Below are 18,940 nucleotides of genomic sequence, written 5' to 3'. Positions count from 1 at the left end.
TTCCTTTCAATATGGAAGACGCAGGAAATATTTCATTGCAGCAGTCTGTTAGCTGCTTCCTGTGTCCAAGGAACAGGGTTTGATTCTTTCCACATTCATTTTCCTACTGTGTAACTCTGAGCAAGTTAGTTAAGCAGACAGTTCTCTGGAACCATCCCTAAAAAGGGACAACAGTATCCAGTGGGCTTAGTCAACAAATAACTAAATCACCACTTTCAATGCTTCTGTCAGTTATAAATGTCTAGAGAGCAACTGCAAGCTTGAAGTTAAAAACAGGTAAGTGCCAAGCCAAAAGAGTAAAGAATTAAAATGCATTATCACATAGCTTAAAAATGAAAAAAAAATGTGAGGGTTTCAGAATAAAATTAGATAAATATATAGGGACAAATTTCTCAAATTGCTAAGAGACCTTACTTTTGGCTTTAATGTAGATTACTCGTGACTATCATATGGTATACATGGTAATACAGGATTAGACATTGGCATGTATAAAAAATAGAAATAAATTATTAATAATTAATAATCTGTGGTTTCCATGGCCTTTTCATCCAGATTGCATAAGTTTATTCATGGAGCATGCCAGCAGATCAGGTCAGAAGGCTAACTTGTCCCCTAAGGATGAGAATGCTCTTGGAATGTATATAAATTACTTAGCTGACATCTGAAAACAGAAATGTCTTGGAATTAATGTTCTAAGAATGTCCTGTGTATTTTATTGCCTGCTATGAAATGCATTCAAGGTATAAACAAATGTAAGTTACATTTATGACATCTTGGGCATAGTTTCATCACACCTCTCAACCTCTTAGAGCAAGAAATCTGGACAAAGCTATGAATAAAAGTGGGACAAAGGCCCAAGAATAGAGACAATTTCTAAATATTGCTCTTACAAGCTTAGAAAGTTGATAGAATAACAGGTTTTGCATTAGAATGAATTTTCTGAAGGGTGTGAAGTCTGAAACTCAAATGTCTGTCATTAGTTTCTAACTTCAGTCTTTAATGATTTGCCACTAATTTGCCAGCAAACCACAATTTTATGAAAAATGGACGAAAAATATGAGGCATAAATCTGGACATTCTGTGAAAATCTGTACAGTTAAGAGGTAACTTTCACCTTTGTAGTTTTGGTTATATCTAATGACATCAAAAGAAGTCAAATAAAGGGGTACAAGCAAATGATATTAGAATGTTAAGTTGTTGAACAAAAGAAAGTCTATTTTCATTGAAAATCCAGTCAACATTAAATGTGCATGTTACTGAATAACATTAAATGTGCATGTTACTGAATGCAGATATGTTTTTTCTGCAAATTATACAGATGTCATTTGTGTGTATGAGTGACACTTTCCTGCACATCCTTGGAAAATCATAGCAGTATAAGATGGCCATCTAGTCTCTGTAAATACTGATTTGTGTGAATAAATACTGATTTGTGTGAATTAATACTCATTTGTGTGAGTATTTATTGTTCCACTGGAAACTAAAATAGCAACTTGTTCATTCATACTTCTTTAAGAGCCTTGAGTTTCTTTTGAACCAGCAACTCCACAATACATTTAATCTTTGCAGAAGATTTAATACTGTAAGCTTACAATCAGATGAAAATGTAACTGACTATTCTCTAAGTAATTGTATGTATTTTTTTTATTTTATTGTAATTTTATGAATTTAGGCTACCTCTTACTGAGTAGATGTGGTGCATTCAATATGGATGGAACAAATGTAAACACACTTGAGAAATAATTAAATGCTTCAGATAAGAATCTTTTTTAAGCTTAGTGTCTTTGCAGTTTTTAAATATCTCATAGTTTTCTTTCAGGATAACATAACAAATAGTTTAGCACTGGAATCTTACCTTTGGCATGGCAGTTTGTTGAGTGAAGCAACAGCTTTTTTAATGCATCTGTATTCAAAAAGGACAAAGCTGGCTTTTTTTCAAATCACTGACCAAAACCTATAATTTGATATAACTACATTAGCAGAGCAGCTTTAAAACAAGTGTAATTATCTTACAATACTCTGCTTCACACAGTGATGGTGCAAGCTGACCATACCTCCCAACAGCAATCACTAAACAACTTTCTACATGGTGAATGAATTTCTCAGCTACTACAGGATACGTATTGTAAATATGTCCTGTTTTTCCAATTGAATGCTTACCACCACCACCCTTTATTCCCTTACTGAGGTTTCCCCATAAGTTTCTACCTTAACATCTTTCCTTCCTTCTTTATTCACAGTTGCTGTTCTGCTTCCTTTCCTATGCTACCTTTTTGCTGATCACTAATTCCATCAACTGTTTATTCTCTATCTTAGATTGGTGTTTAGATGTTTCTTCTTATTTGTCTTTACCTCTGGCTGATTTCCAAATGTTACCTATTACCCCTTGAGATAATCTACTCAAAATTATTACTGATGCTTTTTTATGCATCAACAATCACCCATTGCCACACTCTCATGGTTTTTCAAAAAAGATTGAATGCATTTTTGGACTCATTATTTTTCTTGCTGTATTTTGAATAGACATTCTACTCTTTTGTTTATTCTTGTTCATAAATGGGATAACCGTATGAAATGTCGGGACCTGGAATGCCAAGTCCTGTAAAGGGGAGACTCATTGGCTGGAAAACACTATCATTTTCTCTGAATGTTTCCTTTTCTACAAGACATGATGATGTCAGAGTTAGTACATATAAGTTTAGGGGTCTGAGTGGGGCTTGCCTCCTACATTGGGAATGAAGGGGGCTTGCTCCTCTGCAAAAAACAAGTTTAAAGGATAAGAGCGATGTTTAATATTCATACTTCTGCATTTTTAGGTTTTCAGTTATTGACGTCTTTTTCACAGTAACACCACATTCACAGCCATGGTAACTGATGGACTGCCAAACCATCTGCCTTAAATTATTCCAGACATAACATTTCATGACTCATTATTACAGTCGACTTCAAAGACATTATATTTACACATTTTTCATTTACATTCATCTTCTTAGTCTGATGTAGTAAACATATTTTAAACTTGAACATCGCTGACACTGAAAGGAAATGAAACAGAGCAGAACACTTTGAAACTTGGCCACTGTTAGGGCTGTGAGGGACTAACATTATTAGATAGTAAATTAATAACATCATTTAGCAAATTAGAATTATGATATGGCTTTAGTGTTATTAAGTCTACAGGAAACCTGCATGGTAAAGAAAATGAATTATAACATTTTATAGCCCACATAGTCTTCAAGGGATGGATATCAGAATGTTGTCTAATAAGATACCCCTGATTATTGCTCCAAGATGACAATGTCAGTGTCAGCAGCCCATGAACTGAAGACATGTTGCAGAAGTAAGAGCAATCGCTGAAAAAAGTGTTGCAGAAATAAGAGCAATTGCCGAAAAAAGTGGCCACCAAAGGAAACATCTCACAAACAGTAGTTTACACAGTGAAATGCTGCCTGACAGAAACGGGAGCATGACCACATTAAACAGGAAATAGGTGCAGGTATACAAAACACTGATGCACATAAAAACAGCAGGAAATACAGTGAAGCTCCATCAGAAATATATGCCATTAACAGGAAATGGCTGAAGTGTTGCTATATGTAGGGTTTGGAGAGACACGCCATATACACAACACCACCAGATAATGAAATGAAAGAGGCATGGATGCATCAGAACCCAAGGTGGACACCTCTCTTGATGCCTTCATCCTGGGGCCTGACACAAAGGGGCTACTCATGGAAAGGTTGGAGCTGCCTAGTAATACATGAGTGCACCTACTACCAGAAAAAGATTATCAAGATGAAGAAGTAAAGGTGTTGTGCATAAAAAGCCACCAGGAGAAGCAGGTAGGTCTGATCATGCACACAATAAACTTAGGTGAACAGCTGACTAGGGCCCAGTGAAGATGACCATGAACCAGAGCCCACAGCTGCACATAGTGGCAACAGTATTAAAGAATATACAAAACAGCAAGTTCTGCGGGGTCTATATCATGACGTTGAATGCACAGGTGTTCAAACATCATAATATCGAACCCAGAAGTTCGAAATGAGAAAATAGCGAATCCGCGGAACACCAATTTTTTTCCCAGGGAAAAAAATCGGTGGGCCGTTTTCAGGCTTTGCTATTTCCTCCACTCTGGTGCGATCTCGGAGTTGGTATATTTAAGTAGGGGGGGGTGTAGGGGGCACAGCCCTGCACATTAGGAGCAGTTTGAAGTGTACATGTGTTTTTTGATTTTGTACCGGAACAGCAATTTTTTTCACTGGGGAAAAAAAAAATCGCTTTTCTGTGTGTTTGAAATTCTTGCATTTCGAACTTCCGGGTTCGGTATCATGTTGTTCAAACACATGTGCATTCGACAACATGATATAGACCCAGTTCTGCAATCATGTGTCTTGCAAGGCTATGCAGAATATACTATCTGGGGTGACTGATGTCATGGACACCCTACTGCTATGGTAGGCACTAGCATAGCTTGTGAAAAGGTCCAGAAAAGAAGCTTGCAGCCCAGCATCCAGGCCATGCATATTTATTTTATTTTATTTTATTTATTTAACATTTGTTAACTGGGAAAGTCCGATTTGGAACAAAGCCAATTTTCAGTGGAGGCCTGGGGAGAAATGCTCCAGATGCATGTCTTTGTGATGCCATTTTATGCCATTGCATGGGGAACTACTCCTGCATACAGTCACCTCTACTGAGGAAAACATATCTGAATCCTTCTCACTGCCACAGAAAATCTGATGGATATGCAACAATTCTGCATACTTCTGATGGATGGCAAGTTTCCCATAACTAGGAAGACACCACAAATTATACTGTATACAAGGCCATGCTGGTGTGGGACACACAGTGAAGGTGTTTTTTTTCTGGACATTGCCCTAAAATAAATAAGTTACAAAATGGAAATAGTCTGTTATTTGAACTGCTACAGCAGGGTGCTAATAAGATGGCAATTATGATAATCTCAGACTTTTTTTGTAATGGACTCCAAGAGGGCAGTAATTGTAAGTATAAGGATGGGTTTCCCATTTTTATGCATCACATTTGCAACTTTCACTTGCGCCAGATAATTTTGAGTAAGTGTTGAATGGATAGTGCCACTACAATGCAGCAAACCTAACTTTTGGCCCAAAGATGTCATTCTGCAGCCATAATTAGTGATGCTTTCTGCAGCCTCTGTTAGGATTTCTCCCAAAGACCACCCCATTAATGGACATTATAGAATATAAAGCTATCATCAGCTGGCCAAGAAAGGAAGGGATCCAGTTAGTAATGAAAGATGCCACTCTCCGTAGTACCCAACATATTTCTGGAATACATGCTATCTGTTTGATATACAATTCTCAAAGACACAAATCAGTGTTGAGACATGGCAAAATGGAATCCTAATGCTCCTTGGTCCACTGCTGTGGATTTTACAAGGGGAAAATAATAGGACATATGTTCTCAGGGATGGAAGGAATGTTACTCAGGCAATGATATGCAGAAAACCATGACGAAAGACTATGGCTCATATTAGTCAATCAGAAGACATTTGGACTGAGGTGGTCCCTTCATGCCCTTGCAAACCATCTGCTTCTCTCACAGGGAGGTATCAGTTTGTTCCTGTTATGTTTATGAACAGATGTGTAAATGTGAAAATAAAGTCTTGCATTGTGTAATATTGAGCTATGCAAACACACAGTACGTACCCTACTATGTATAATATATATATCTATATCCACGTCTATGTTTTCTTTGAACAAACTATTTTAAAGTCAGTGTTTTCATTTATGCCAGGAGAAATAACTAAAATGTATTCCAATTTCACAAAAATGGTTCTCTTCTAGCTTCTAGTCCAAATCAACTTCACTTCTATCATCATTTGTATAATATAATACAAAATATTAAAACTTTTTAAAAGTGTAAAATATGGTACAGTGTTTACAAAGTGCAGTTATATTAGATTTCACCTTTGTTTTTTAAACAAGAAATATCTTTATTGAATTGTCACTTATGACACAGGCGATCATACATTTATATAAATGAAAACAAACCATATTGACATATTTTCAGTTGCAAGCATTATACATCATTTCTAATCTTCATTACGGACATTGTCAGTCAAACATTCCAAAGCTCTTTCATTTCCTGCCTTCCCTTAAACCTCCGTCCTCCTCCAAATCATTATTCTGTATGCATTGTTCCCAAAATTCCCATTTTTCCTATGTAACTCGCTCCTACCATTTTCTAAAGATCCCACTTCCAGTTCATTTATCTGTGTTACTATATTCACTCTTTTTAGAGTTTGATTTCCATTTTCTAGTAATTGCTTTTTCTGACAGCCGCCATAATTAAGATCAGCAAGGCCTTACTATGTTTTGGCAATTCTAATTCTGCATAAGAGCTCAAAGATCATTTTCTTAGTTACACTAATTTGCCCATCCAGTATTACTGACAGAGAAATCTGAATGGAATATTTAAAGTCTGCCAACTCATTATAGTCCCAAAAATATATTTCCATTTACCTCTTTCTTCCTCTTCACTCCTCCAACATTTGCAAACTACTTGAGGAAAAATTCTTTGGTGTTTGCTTGAGGTATGAAAATATCTATGTAAACACTTCCAAGCAAAAATCCTAAATCTTCTAACTTTTGTTGCATAACTGGGAGCCATGCATATATTCTCCTATTGTTGCTTTTTGAATTCCTTATCCAATCTCTCTTCCCAATCCTTTCTAACCTTCTTTGACTGATTCCTATATGTATCCTACAGTATTTTATATGCCCTACTGATTATCCCTTTTTAACAGCACCTTCTGCTCTAGATTCTATTAAAAACCTCTACCAGCTCTGGTCTTTCAGTTAGGATCCCCCTATTCCTTTCTCTTTGCCTGTACTCTGATATCAGTTCTTGATGAGGAAGGCAATCTTTAGCCTGCAGTCCAAATGCATTTTTGGCCTCTTCCCATTCCGTTCCCTTTCCATCTGTAATTATTTGCTCCCAATGCCTTGGTTTCTTTGCTAGTTTTCTCCAGTAAATTCCATCCCCCTCTTGCCTATTCTCTGGACCCCTAATTGCAGTCATCCCTATCAATAGAATCCCTTTTCTCCATTCCCATGTTGACTTAGTTCTTAGAATACCTTCTGCTACTTTATGAATATAATATTATGTATGTTTATTATTATTCTCCTTAACGATATGCATCCAAAATCTGAGCCTCTCATTATTTCTTGAGCTTTCCATCTGTTTCATCATCATCATCCCTTTCCACTTTGAATTATAGGTTTTTGCTTGTGCTACATATATATATATATATATATATATATATATATATATATATATATATATATATACATATATATAGGAACCTTAACTGTACGTCTCTGAAATACCCCTTGAAATCAGGTAATCCCAAACCACCTTATTCCCTTGGAAGGATCAATTTATCTCATTTGATATTCTTGACCTCTTCCCCTACCAGATAAAATCATTCAACTCTTTACTAATTGCTGTCTACAACTTCTCCTCTGGTTGATATAAATATGCCTGACCTGTGTATAAAACTAAAGGGACCAAAAACATTTTCACTGCTTCCATATCCATAAAACAGAGCTTCCAATTTCTCAGTTTTTGTATTATCTTTTGTTTAGTCTCATCCCATATATCCTTAGCTGTCATAACAGAATCATTTTTAATCAATACTCCTAAGTACATCATGTTATTATGTCCCCATAAATATGGTTATTGCTAAACTTTAAAATATGGCAGCCTGAAAATGAAATACAATAATATCAGATTTTACTTACCTTGCAGGGGGAATACCACGATCAAGAAGGTGGTTTCCCCAGCGTGAGGCTCTTTCATTGCACATTTTGGTTAGGTTGACCCCTGTGATTTCCCCACCTTTGATTTTTAAACAAGACACATCTTTGTTGAATTATCAGTTTTGAAATAGGCAGTCATACATTTATATAAATGAAAACAAACCATACTGACATATTTTCAGTCACAAACATTATACATCACTTACAATCTTTTATACGGCCATTGTCAGTCAAATATTACATAGCTCATTCAATCCCTGCCTTCCCTTAAATCTCATTCCTTCTCAGAACTATTATTCTGTGATTATTGTACCCAAAATTACCATTTTTCTACATAGTTTGCTCCTACCCTTTTCTAAAGATCTCACTTCAAGTTCTTTTATCTCTGTTACTATATTTACTACGTCTAGCATGATTGGTTTAGATTTTGATTTCCATTTTCTAGTAATTGCTTTTTTGGCAGCCACCATAATTAAACTTAGCAATTTGCCATGTTTTGGCCAACTCCAATTCTGTACAACAGCTCAAAAATTTTTTTCTTAGTTACACCAATTTGCTCACCCAATATTTTGGACAGAATAGTTTGCAGGGAATTTTTAAAGTCTGCCATCTCTTTACACTCCCAAAAATATGTTTCCAATTATCTCTTTCTTCCTCATCATACCTCCAACATTTCCAAACTACCTGAGAAAAAATTATTTGGAGTCTGCTTGGGGTATAAAAATATCTGTCAAACACTTCCAAAGATCCTAAATCTTCTAGACTTTGTTGCCTATCTGGGAGGTATGTATATATCCTCCCATTGTATCTTTTTGAATTCCTCATCCAATCTCTCTTCCCAATCCTTGCTAACCTTCTCTGACTGATTAATATTGCTATACTGCAATATTTTGTATGCCTTACTAATTATCCCTTTTTAACAGCAGCTTCTGTTCTATCTATTAAAAACTCTACAAGTGCTGGTCTTTCACTTAGGATCCCCCTATTTTTTTCTCTTTGCCTGTACTCTGATATCAATCCTTGATATGGAAGGCAATCTGTAGCCTGCGGTCCAAATTAATTTTTGGCCTCTTTCAATTCTTTTCACTCTCTAACAATTTGCAAATAATACATTTGTTCCTCTGGCACTTTTCTCCAGTAAATTCCAGTCCCCTCTTGCCTATTTTTGATACCCATAATTGAAGTCATCCCCATCGACAGAACCTTCTTTCTCCATTCCTGTGTTTACTTAGTTCTTAGAATACTTTCTGCTACTTTATGAACTTAATATTCTGTATGGTTATTCTTATGCTTCTTAAGGATCTGAATCCAAAATCTGAGTCTTTCCTTAGTTCTTGAGCTTCTCCTGTATTTCATCAATACCACCCTTTTCCATTTTGAATTATAGTTTTCTGCTTGTGCTCTGTATAGGAACCTGAACTGTGTAGCTCAAATACCACTTCAAATCAGGTGTTCCCAAACCACCTTGCTTTGTTGGAATGATCAGCTTATCCCACTTGACTCTTGCCCTCTTTTCCTCCCTGATAAAATCCTTCAACATTTTATTAATTGCTATCCACAACTTCTTCTCTGCTTGATAAAAATATGCCTGGCCTGTGTGTAAAACTAAATGGACTAAAAACATTTTCACTGCTTGTATTGTTTTATCCATAACCATAAAACAGAGCTTCCAGTTTCACAGTTTTTGTATTATCTTTTAGGTCCATAGGTTCATAGGTAGGTACTAAGCTATCTGCTCGAAGGCATTTATAAGCCTAGCCAGAATGTGTTGGCTTTCGCCACCCTCTTAGATTAGTTCCCTGTGCCTCTGTCCAGCAGAGCCACTGAAGTGATCCCCAGGGTAAACTTTCTGTTTCCCATCCACTCGTCAAGGTTTCTTTTGAAGAGTGTTAGTGAGGAACTCTGCCTAATGTAGATTGGAATCTTGTTCCAAAGCATGGGAAGTCTCTGGGACAGGAATCTATCCCTCCAGTATGTCCTATTTATTGTTGTGGTGAGGTTTAGATTCCTAGAGCATGTGGCTTAAGGGGATAAGGTTTTCTTTAGGTGGAGCATGTCCATCAGTTCTGGGTTGAACATGGCCTTGTATGTCAGGCAGAGATCACCTCTGAGTAGGTGGTATGCAACCGAGTACAGCTGGAGTTTCTTCAGTCGAGCTGCATAGGGCATTTGTTTGAGGCCAGTGATTCTCTTGGTGAGGTACTTCTGTGGTCTTTCCAGCTGTTGCAGGTGTCTTGTAAGGTACATCCCAAATGGGGCGTTGTACTCTATGATGGGTCTGATGAGTGATGAGTAGAGGGGCACAATGACCTCTTTTGATCTGGATGTGAACCCTTTTGTGATTAGGGGGGCCATGTAGAAGGAATTTCTAACCACTTTGGCAATGTGATTATCAAAGGTGAGATTACTGTCTACTTGGGTCCCCAGATCCCTTATTACGTCTTCCGTATTTAGGGGACTACCACCTATGTAGTAGTTTGTGGGTACTTTGTTTTTTCCAAAGAGGATGACTATGCACTTTTTGACATTTAGCTTGCGGCCATGATTTTGGCACCAGGTATCCATCTCAGTGAGACACTTTTAGAGGATGTCTGTCAGCCGGAGAGTCAATTATAGCCCCTAGTTTGCAGTCATCTGTGAACTTGGTCAGCCATAGTCCTCCTGTGCTTGCCTGTACCTCTGAGAAGTATATGCCAAACAGGAGGGGTCCTAGGGACCTGGGGAGCCCTGGAGACTGCCACTTGTAACCTGTTTAGAGTCGGACCTAGCTCCCACAACTCTCACCATGTGGGTTCTGTCCTTTAGCCAGTTGGCAACCCATCTTATAATGTAAGGGTTTATGTTCAGGCTGGTGAGCTTGTCTATAATACCAGAATGGGGAATGGTGTCAAAGGCCTTTGCAAGGTCTAGGTAGGCTGTGTGTACCACCTTTCCCTCATCTATAGCCTTGGTAACTGTCTCAAAGAAGTCCACCAGGTTTAGGAGGCATGATCTGCCCTTAACAAAGCCGAACTGGGTAGGGTCCAGTGTTTGGAGGTTCCCAATGTCTCTGTTAATGAGTTCCATGATGATGCGCTCCATAGCCTTGCAGACGAAGCTAGTCAGGCTTATAGGCGATAGTTTCCAGGGTCTGTTGTGGCTCCACCTTTGTGGAGTGGAATAGCCATTGCTGTGCGCCACTCTATGGGTACATAGCCTGTGGAGAGGCTGAGTTTGAACAGTGCATATAGGTGTTAGTTCATCTTTGAGCTCATGTAGGATTCAGCCTGGGACACCGTCCGGTCCCACTAATGCTGTGTTTTTGGCTTTGAAGAGGGCTGTTTTAACCTGAATGTCTGTGATTTCAGGGACTCTACATTCTTCTGGTATGGTTATGGGCCCTTTTGAGGGTGGGGGGGGGTGAAGTTTATGCTGAACCTGTCTGCCAGGATGTTGGCGATATCGGTCAGTTCAGTGTATTTTGTGACATTCTGCACTAACTCCAAGCAGATCTGAGCATTGCCACTTAGATTTTTGACATAGCTAAAGAATGCCTTGTGGTTATCTTTGGAGTCCTTGGCAATTTTTCTTTCGAAGCTCGCCTTAGATGATTTTATGAGGAATCGTAGTTTCTTGCTGATACTGATCAGGAATGTCTTCCGTTATTGGGATTTTACTCTTTTCTGTACTAGTTTCCTCCTTCTATTGTATAGCTTGTTTATGGCAGGAGTCCACCAGACTGGTTTCCTTTTCCTGGAGGAGTGAGTCTTGGTTTTGCTTGGGATAGCATGATCAATGCATTCTTGTAGGTGCCCGTAGAATGCATTAGTAAAGGATTTTGCAGCTTGGACAGCGTTATCCTTTAGCATGGGGGCTTTGAAACTTTCCAACTCAGTCTTAAATAAAGTGAAGTTTGCTTTTGAAAAGTTATGCACAGTGGTTTCCTTGTCCGAGAGTGGGGGCAGAATGTGGATATCCAAAGTGATTTAGTTATGGTCAGATCTAACCAGTGAGGGGTTAACCTCCGGTGTGGAACACGGGTCGCCCATGTTGGTGATGACCAGGTCCAATATGTTGTCACCTCTGGTAGGAGTGTTGACCAGTTGAACCAGGGCATTTGAGTTTATAAATTCTAGGAAGTGTTGGGCAAGGGAGTTAGTACTTGAGTAGTTCTCCCAGTTAATGTTTGGGTAATTGAAATCACCCAATATTAGGGTGTTTGGTAGGACCTTTATGTTTCCCAGTGTTTCCAGAAATGCAGAATGGGGTTCCTGTGACATGGTGGGTGACCTGTAGCAAGCTACAATTTGAATTGCAGTTTTGCCCATTGTTAGTTGCACATGGATGATCTCTGAAGCATCGTGCTGTGCCACTAACCTGGAGGTGTGGGTATCCTTGATGAATATGGATACACCCCCACCTTTTGTATTTCGGTTTGGGTTCTGTGGCCAAAATGTATGGTATGAGTTGTAGCCTGATATTGCTGGGGTGCTCTCTGGTGCCTTAAACCAGGTTTCTGTTACTGCACATATATCGATTTTTTCCATACTGAGGAGTGCCTCGAGTGTGTGCATTTTGAGGTTTAGATTTCTGGCATTGAGTAACATTACCCTCAGTTTTTTGTTACTTATGCTATTTACGGCAGTGGGTTTGTCTTTTGAGCCTTGCCTAAAAAAGGCACTATGGGGGTGGCAAGAGCCTTGGCCATTATTCAAAAGCCTAAGTGTGACAGGTGCAAGCTGTCTCTAGCGAAGCAGAGTGGCTTATCGAGCATGTCATTCCAGGCGGACAGACACTGGATCCCCTTTGAATGACACCAGAAACTTAGCCAGTTATTGAAGTCGAGAATTTTTTCTTTGTTTAGTCTCTTCCTACATATCCTTAGCTATCATAACAGAATCCTTTTAAATCCATACTCCTAAGTACTTCATGTTTATTATGTACCCATAAATATGAATATTTCTGAACCAGTTTGTGTGCGGGTACATAGTTTACAGCTACTGCCTTTATCTTCATTAATTTTGCATCCTGAAAAAGACTTGAAACTGTCTCAGAATGTTGCACAACACTGAAATGTCCTTTCCTGGTTTTATCAGGTACAAAATAACATAATCTTCAAATAAAGCCAACTGTTTTTCATGACTATACCAAGTACATCCTTGGATTTCTTAGTCCCTTATTTTCTTTGCCAATACTCCTAAATATGACACAAATAATAAAGGGTAACTAGGACACCACTGTCTGCTTCCTCTGCTCAAACAAAATGTCTCAAAGAGGAACCCCACCCTACCCCTCATTTTAATGTTTGCCTCCAATCCCTCATGTACCCTCCTAATCAACCTTATTATTTTACCAAGAAATGCAACTTCTTCCATTGCCCTACTCATAAAATCCTAGCTTACTCTGTTGAATGTTTTCTCTGTATCAAGTCTCACCAACAATAGCCATATTTTCTTCAATTCTGCTTCCCTCTGGATCATCACTGTTCTATTAATGTTGTCAAATGTTTGCTTCCTCTCCATAAAACCACATTAATCCATAACTATCAATGCTGGCATCAACCTTGCCATTCTTTTAGCTATTATATCCATAAACACTTTATAATTATGGTTTAAAATTGAAATGGGCCTATATGAAGCTGGATCTGATGGATCTTTACTGTCTTTAGATATTACAGCTAAAGCTGCTTTCTTCCAGGATGGTTGTGCTTCTCCTCCTTTTAAGATAATGTTATACAAAATCTTCCAGATCTGTATTACTTTATTCACTCCTAGTTTCCAAAGTTCTATAGGAATAACATTTATTTCTGGAGACGTTCCTGTAGACTGGTTATATATCACACTTTTTATCTTCTCTCCTCCTATACTAAATGTTAGTAATTGAGCCTCCTCTACATCTAACCTTGGCATATTTATTTTTTCCATAAACATTTACATTTGTAATTTTTCTTTATTTCAAAAATTCTCTGCTTTATACAGATTTTCATAAATTCTCTCTATTATTTCTAATAGATAGAGATCCTGTAGATGTATTTTCCTTGCTATAGGCTACCTAAGCTTGGAAATAGCCCTTTCTATTTTCTGATGCCTAAGCCATTGTGCTAAAAGTTTTTGTCCTCTGGAGTTATTATGAAATAACAATTGCTTAACAGCAATCTTTCTAAACTCATGCATATTTTCCAGATATTGCCTTATTTTCTCTTTAGCACTCTGCAGTTTGCCTCTTCATAGTGTACAGATGTTCATAAATACATTGAGCAAATTTTCTTACTGTTTTGCTCACATAAAAAATGCTGCATGTTAAACAAATTGCAGCATAAACCCAGCTCTCAGAATTATAGAAATCTCAAACAATGTGGGGTAATAACCCTACATTTGATCTTTTCTTAATAGATTTATAAGATTTTCAAACTGCTCGGTACTGGGTACCTTATTCTTAATATGCCACTTTACAACATTGCTACTCTCTTTCTATTTCAACTCTGCCTGAATATTTTTTTCATCTCTCATCAATAAGTTTGGGTTCAGTTCCTAGAACTTTACATGTATCTTGATTTCCTTGTATTACTTTCCACTTATTACAAATGATGTCGTTAATCACCTTTACATCCATCCCAAACTTAAAGGCAGCTTAGATTAAATGCTGGCATTTCTTCTGGCTTAAATGAAACATTCCACTATTATTAAAATGAAACATTTGAGTTAAAGCTATTATGTGCATTTAACAGAAATTGTGAGGTGTAACTGATTAATAATTAGTGAGTTTTTAATCACATAATTGTATCTGACTATATATAACATAAGAACACAGAAACCTCCTAGGCAAGTGATCATGGGGTGACTAGCATGCCTGGCCATATACAGCTTTAAGTATATCCTTTTCAAACACTTAATAGCACTTACAGGTGTTTATGATCAGAGTTTTTAAATGCTGTTCATTCTGTCATAATAAAGGCATGGAAGCAATAAAAATCATTTACCGTTCTGCTGGCTCTGTCATTGTGATTATTATTATTATTTTTGTATGTATAGAAAGCAGAAAATTATGTTTTTCAAGGAGTGGGTTAATGATCAGACTGCTTTTGAGCTGAAGAATGATGAACCTTTATCCTATACCAGGAAAATTATAATGATACACACAGACATATGGTTTACAATCAAATTGTTGAAAGTCAGTTACATGACAGCCACATCTTCAAAGATGGTAGGAGCGACTGTCGGAATGTCGACGTTGAAGTGTCCGTAAGTTAAGAAGGATGTGCACACCGCAGGGACATGCAGCATAGCTGGCAATGGCAGCTGACAACATTAATATCAACAGTACGTTGTCGATGTTGATGCATCGACCTTTGGATCTACTTAATATTTATGAGTCAAGAATATGTGTCGCATAAATCAACATTCACGGTTGTGAGTTTCAAGCTTTTGATAGTAAATCCACACATATATCTGTGTGTCTATATATATATATATATATATATATAGAGAGAGAGAGAGAGAGAGAGTGAGAGAGAGGTATAAACATTTTTTCAGTTCTCTTAACCTCTGAATCATAGTGCATCACCTGGTCCTGAATGATGCATACCTGTCCTATAACATCCAAAGCCACACCTTGTGCTTGTTATAGTGACATTGTTAAAATGAAGATGGTCAGCCAGACTCAGCCAGCTCATATTACTCTCTAGTAATGGGTCATGTTTAGCTCATCAGCTTATTACCTTATCAGCCGAGAGTAAAAAAAAAGGAATCAGTCAAAGCCATTTATACTAAACTATGCATTTTATTCAGGGAAAAGTCATTTAAAATGCAGTGGTAATGTATATTTGTTACATAATACAATGACATGAAGCAGTTGCTATATATAATGATATAAAATGACCTGGAAATGGCTCTAGCTTTGTCTCATACACTGAACCACGCACAGCTTTGTTTTGTATCTCTAAGTAAACAGTAAAAGAAACTTAGACAAAAATGACCTCCAAAATTCAGTGATAGATCTATGAAAGTGACCTTTAAATAGACAATAAAGTGTAAGGTAAATAGTCTTGAGGCAAGGTGTCACACATTTTTCACACAGAAAGTGTTACCTTTAAGAAAGTGCTTTTGACTCTTCTCTTAACCTTTTGACCTATTACTTAATACCACTGGATATCAGTCATATGTAATTTGATTGCATAGATTTGTGTGAATCTATATGTACAAGAAAACTCTGAGACCACCATCAGCATTTAGAATACTAGGTCTCCAACGTCTTGAGCCAATTCCAGACTGCTGGGTGGCAGCATTATCTAAAAAGCTATAACTTTTACTCCTAAGTGTTCTTTTGCAAACTCATGCTGTATGCGCTGTATTGTGCATGTACAAGATTTATGTTCTAATCAATACATTTGTTTAATTGCCAGTAATGTAGAAAACAAATCCACTGGTAAATGTATTTTATAAGAGTATCTGTATTTTAAATCCTCATATCCAGTAAAAACCTGTATTGATTCATGAGGTGCCTGACAGAATTTTAAGAATTGTGTACCATCTTGAATACCATCTTCAGCCATGCAGAAACTCCAACTATAGCTCCCCCAAACCTGCACAGTGTATGTTTTTTTGACTGCATACCCCTTTCTTACCACTTACTCTGCTAAATACTTTCCTTGTAATTAAAACAAGTTATGCAGCTACTAAAATTAAATCTGACTGAGTAATCACAGCCATGATTGCTCAGTCAGAATCCGAAGGAATCGATAAATCTTAAAAAAAGTAAATGCTGTGACTTACTTGAAGTACACATGGCTATGCCCTTATTGTCTCATTTTACTGATAATTTCATTATTTTGAAACAAGGATTATGACAGTATACTTTAACCAATCTGCTGTTCAGAGCCATGCAAAAGTGGTTCTGCTGGATTCCTTCACCTTAGTGAATGGATTATTATATGTAAGGTAGCAAAGGAAAGAAATTTAATTATTATACATCTCTTTCATGCCATTTTAAGCTAACACCTGTGCCCTAAAACTAGTCCTGCCTTTCCCAAAAAATGTTCATTATCTCATTGAGATCAGTAGGTTACGTGCACTGTTCCCCATAATGATACTTACTGCCTATTTCTGTAAACTAAGGACTAAACAAGTCTTCAACTAAATTTAGTGACAGCATCTTCAATGAAAAGTGGGGTTAATTTTATGCTACAATAAAGGCTTATGTTAATGTGACAAAAAGCTTTGCATGTGTGTGGGAAATTTGAGATTAAATCAAGCATACCCACTATACTTTCAGATTGATAGAATTTTTCAGTGTAGTTATGTGGTATTTTTCAGAATCCAGGGTAGTGATCCCAGTCTATGAGCAAAATAAACCAGCAATAAGGCTAACACAAAACAGAACTCATTATTACAGAAAAGCTGCATTTCATAATAAAGTGATATCCATCATTGTACTGATTGGGTTATTTAACCCTGCTGTCGCAAGATACACCCGGGGGCAAACTACCTCAGTTATCAAGTACATCATCCTACAAATATCATACTGAAATATTATAACTGGACCCCTGTTTTATTTTAGTTATCTAGCAGGCTTTACAAATTCTCACTACAACAAGATGGTAGTTGACATCTTTTATTGACTAACACGAAAAGCTAAAGAAGAGCCACTCTAGTGATTTATTCTCCATGTCAATACTTTAACTCTGACTGTCAGGTGATTCCTTATTTGCAATGGTTTATTTACCATAAAAATGCCAGAAATCATGAAATCTCATTGGCTGACATCATACTGAAGCCTAATCTTTAATGTATTGGTTTGTTTGTATATATTTTTATTTATTTGGTTATTTGTTTTGATTTATTATCATAACTATATATTCTGACTTTCTATTTTTTAGTTTATGGTATTCTATGTTCCCTCTATTAACCTGCATTCAAAGTGGAGGCAAAGAAAAAAAAGAGAGAGTCAGAAAGAAAGGAAAGGTGATGTCTATATATGTGAGAGTGAGGGTGTGGCAATAGTAAACTTAAGTGGTACAAAAGTGGACCATCTCTGTGTCAAGCTTGAACTACATTCTTAGATTAATGCTTTTAATGGAGACCGGCTGCTCCTGTAAGTTTTATAGTGCCTGTGATCACACTTTGTATGTTTGGAGTTGTAGCCCCTTTCTTCTTAGTATTTTATTTGTGTTTATGCTTTTGTTGTCTGGATAAACCTCACTAGTCATGTGGCCAATTTTCATGGGGCACCTGAGATAGTATATATAAAGAAAGGGGAAATCTGGTCAAAGCACTAGTCTCAGGAGGGATGACGATAGAATGGCCTTGCAATAGAATAATGGAGATGATGACATATAATAATGGAAATGACATAGAATAATGGAGATAATGACACAGAATAATAGAGATGATGACATAGAATAATGGAGATGATGACATAGAATAATGGAGATGATGACATAGAATAATGGAGATGATGCCATAGAATAATGGAGATGATGACATAGAATAATGGAGATGATGACATAGAATAATGGAGATGATGACAAAGAATAATGGAGATAATGCCATAGAATAATGGCGATGATGACATAGAATAATGGAGATGATGGCATAGAATAATGGAGATGATGACATAAAATAATGGAGATGATGGCATAGAATAATGGAGATGATGGCATAGAATAATGGAGATGATGACATGGAATAATGGAGATGATGGCATAGAATAATGGAGATGATGACATAGAATAATGGATATGATGGCATAGAATAAGGGAGATGATGGCATAGAATAATGGAGATTATGACATAGAATAATGAAGATGATGGTATATAATAATGGAGATGATGACATAGAAGAATGGAGATAATGCCATAGAATAATGGAGATGATGGCATAGAATAATGGAGATGATGGCATAGAATAATGGAGATGATGACAGAATAATGGAGATAATCTCATAGAATAATGGAGATGATGGTATATAATAATGGAGATGATGACATAGAATAATGGAGATGATGACATAGGATAATGGAGATTATGGTATATAATAATGGAGATGATGACATAGAATAAGGGAGATGATGGCCTGCAGGAAGGATTCAGAAGAGAGACAGTAGAGTTTGTAGAATGACTGGAAATATGAGTAACGTTTTAAGAAGAAAAGGGCC

General features: G+C 37.0%; 1 protein-coding gene and 1 non-coding gene across 2 annotated transcripts in view; both read left to right on the top strand.

Moving 5' to 3' along the window:
- The window catches only part of PDC (phosducin), a 269,366-nt gene that overhangs the window by 96,116 nt on the left and 154,310 nt on the right, over positions 1-18,940 (top strand). The window lies entirely within an intron of this gene.
- Positions 7,783-7,941, top strand: LOC122814590. Its single transcript, XR_006366831.1, has one exon. It is a non-coding gene; the product is annotated as a U1 spliceosomal RNA (small nuclear RNA).

This window comes from Protopterus annectens, chromosome 10.part0, assembly GCF_019279795.1.
Source record: "Protopterus annectens isolate FY-2018-M chromosome 10.part0, PAN1.0, whole genome shotgun sequence".
Taxonomy (NCBI): Eukaryota; Metazoa; Chordata; order Ceratodontiformes; family Protopteridae; genus Protopterus; species Protopterus annectens.
Note: the sequence above shows the minus strand (reverse complement) of the source record. Positions and strands in the feature narration are given on the sequence as shown.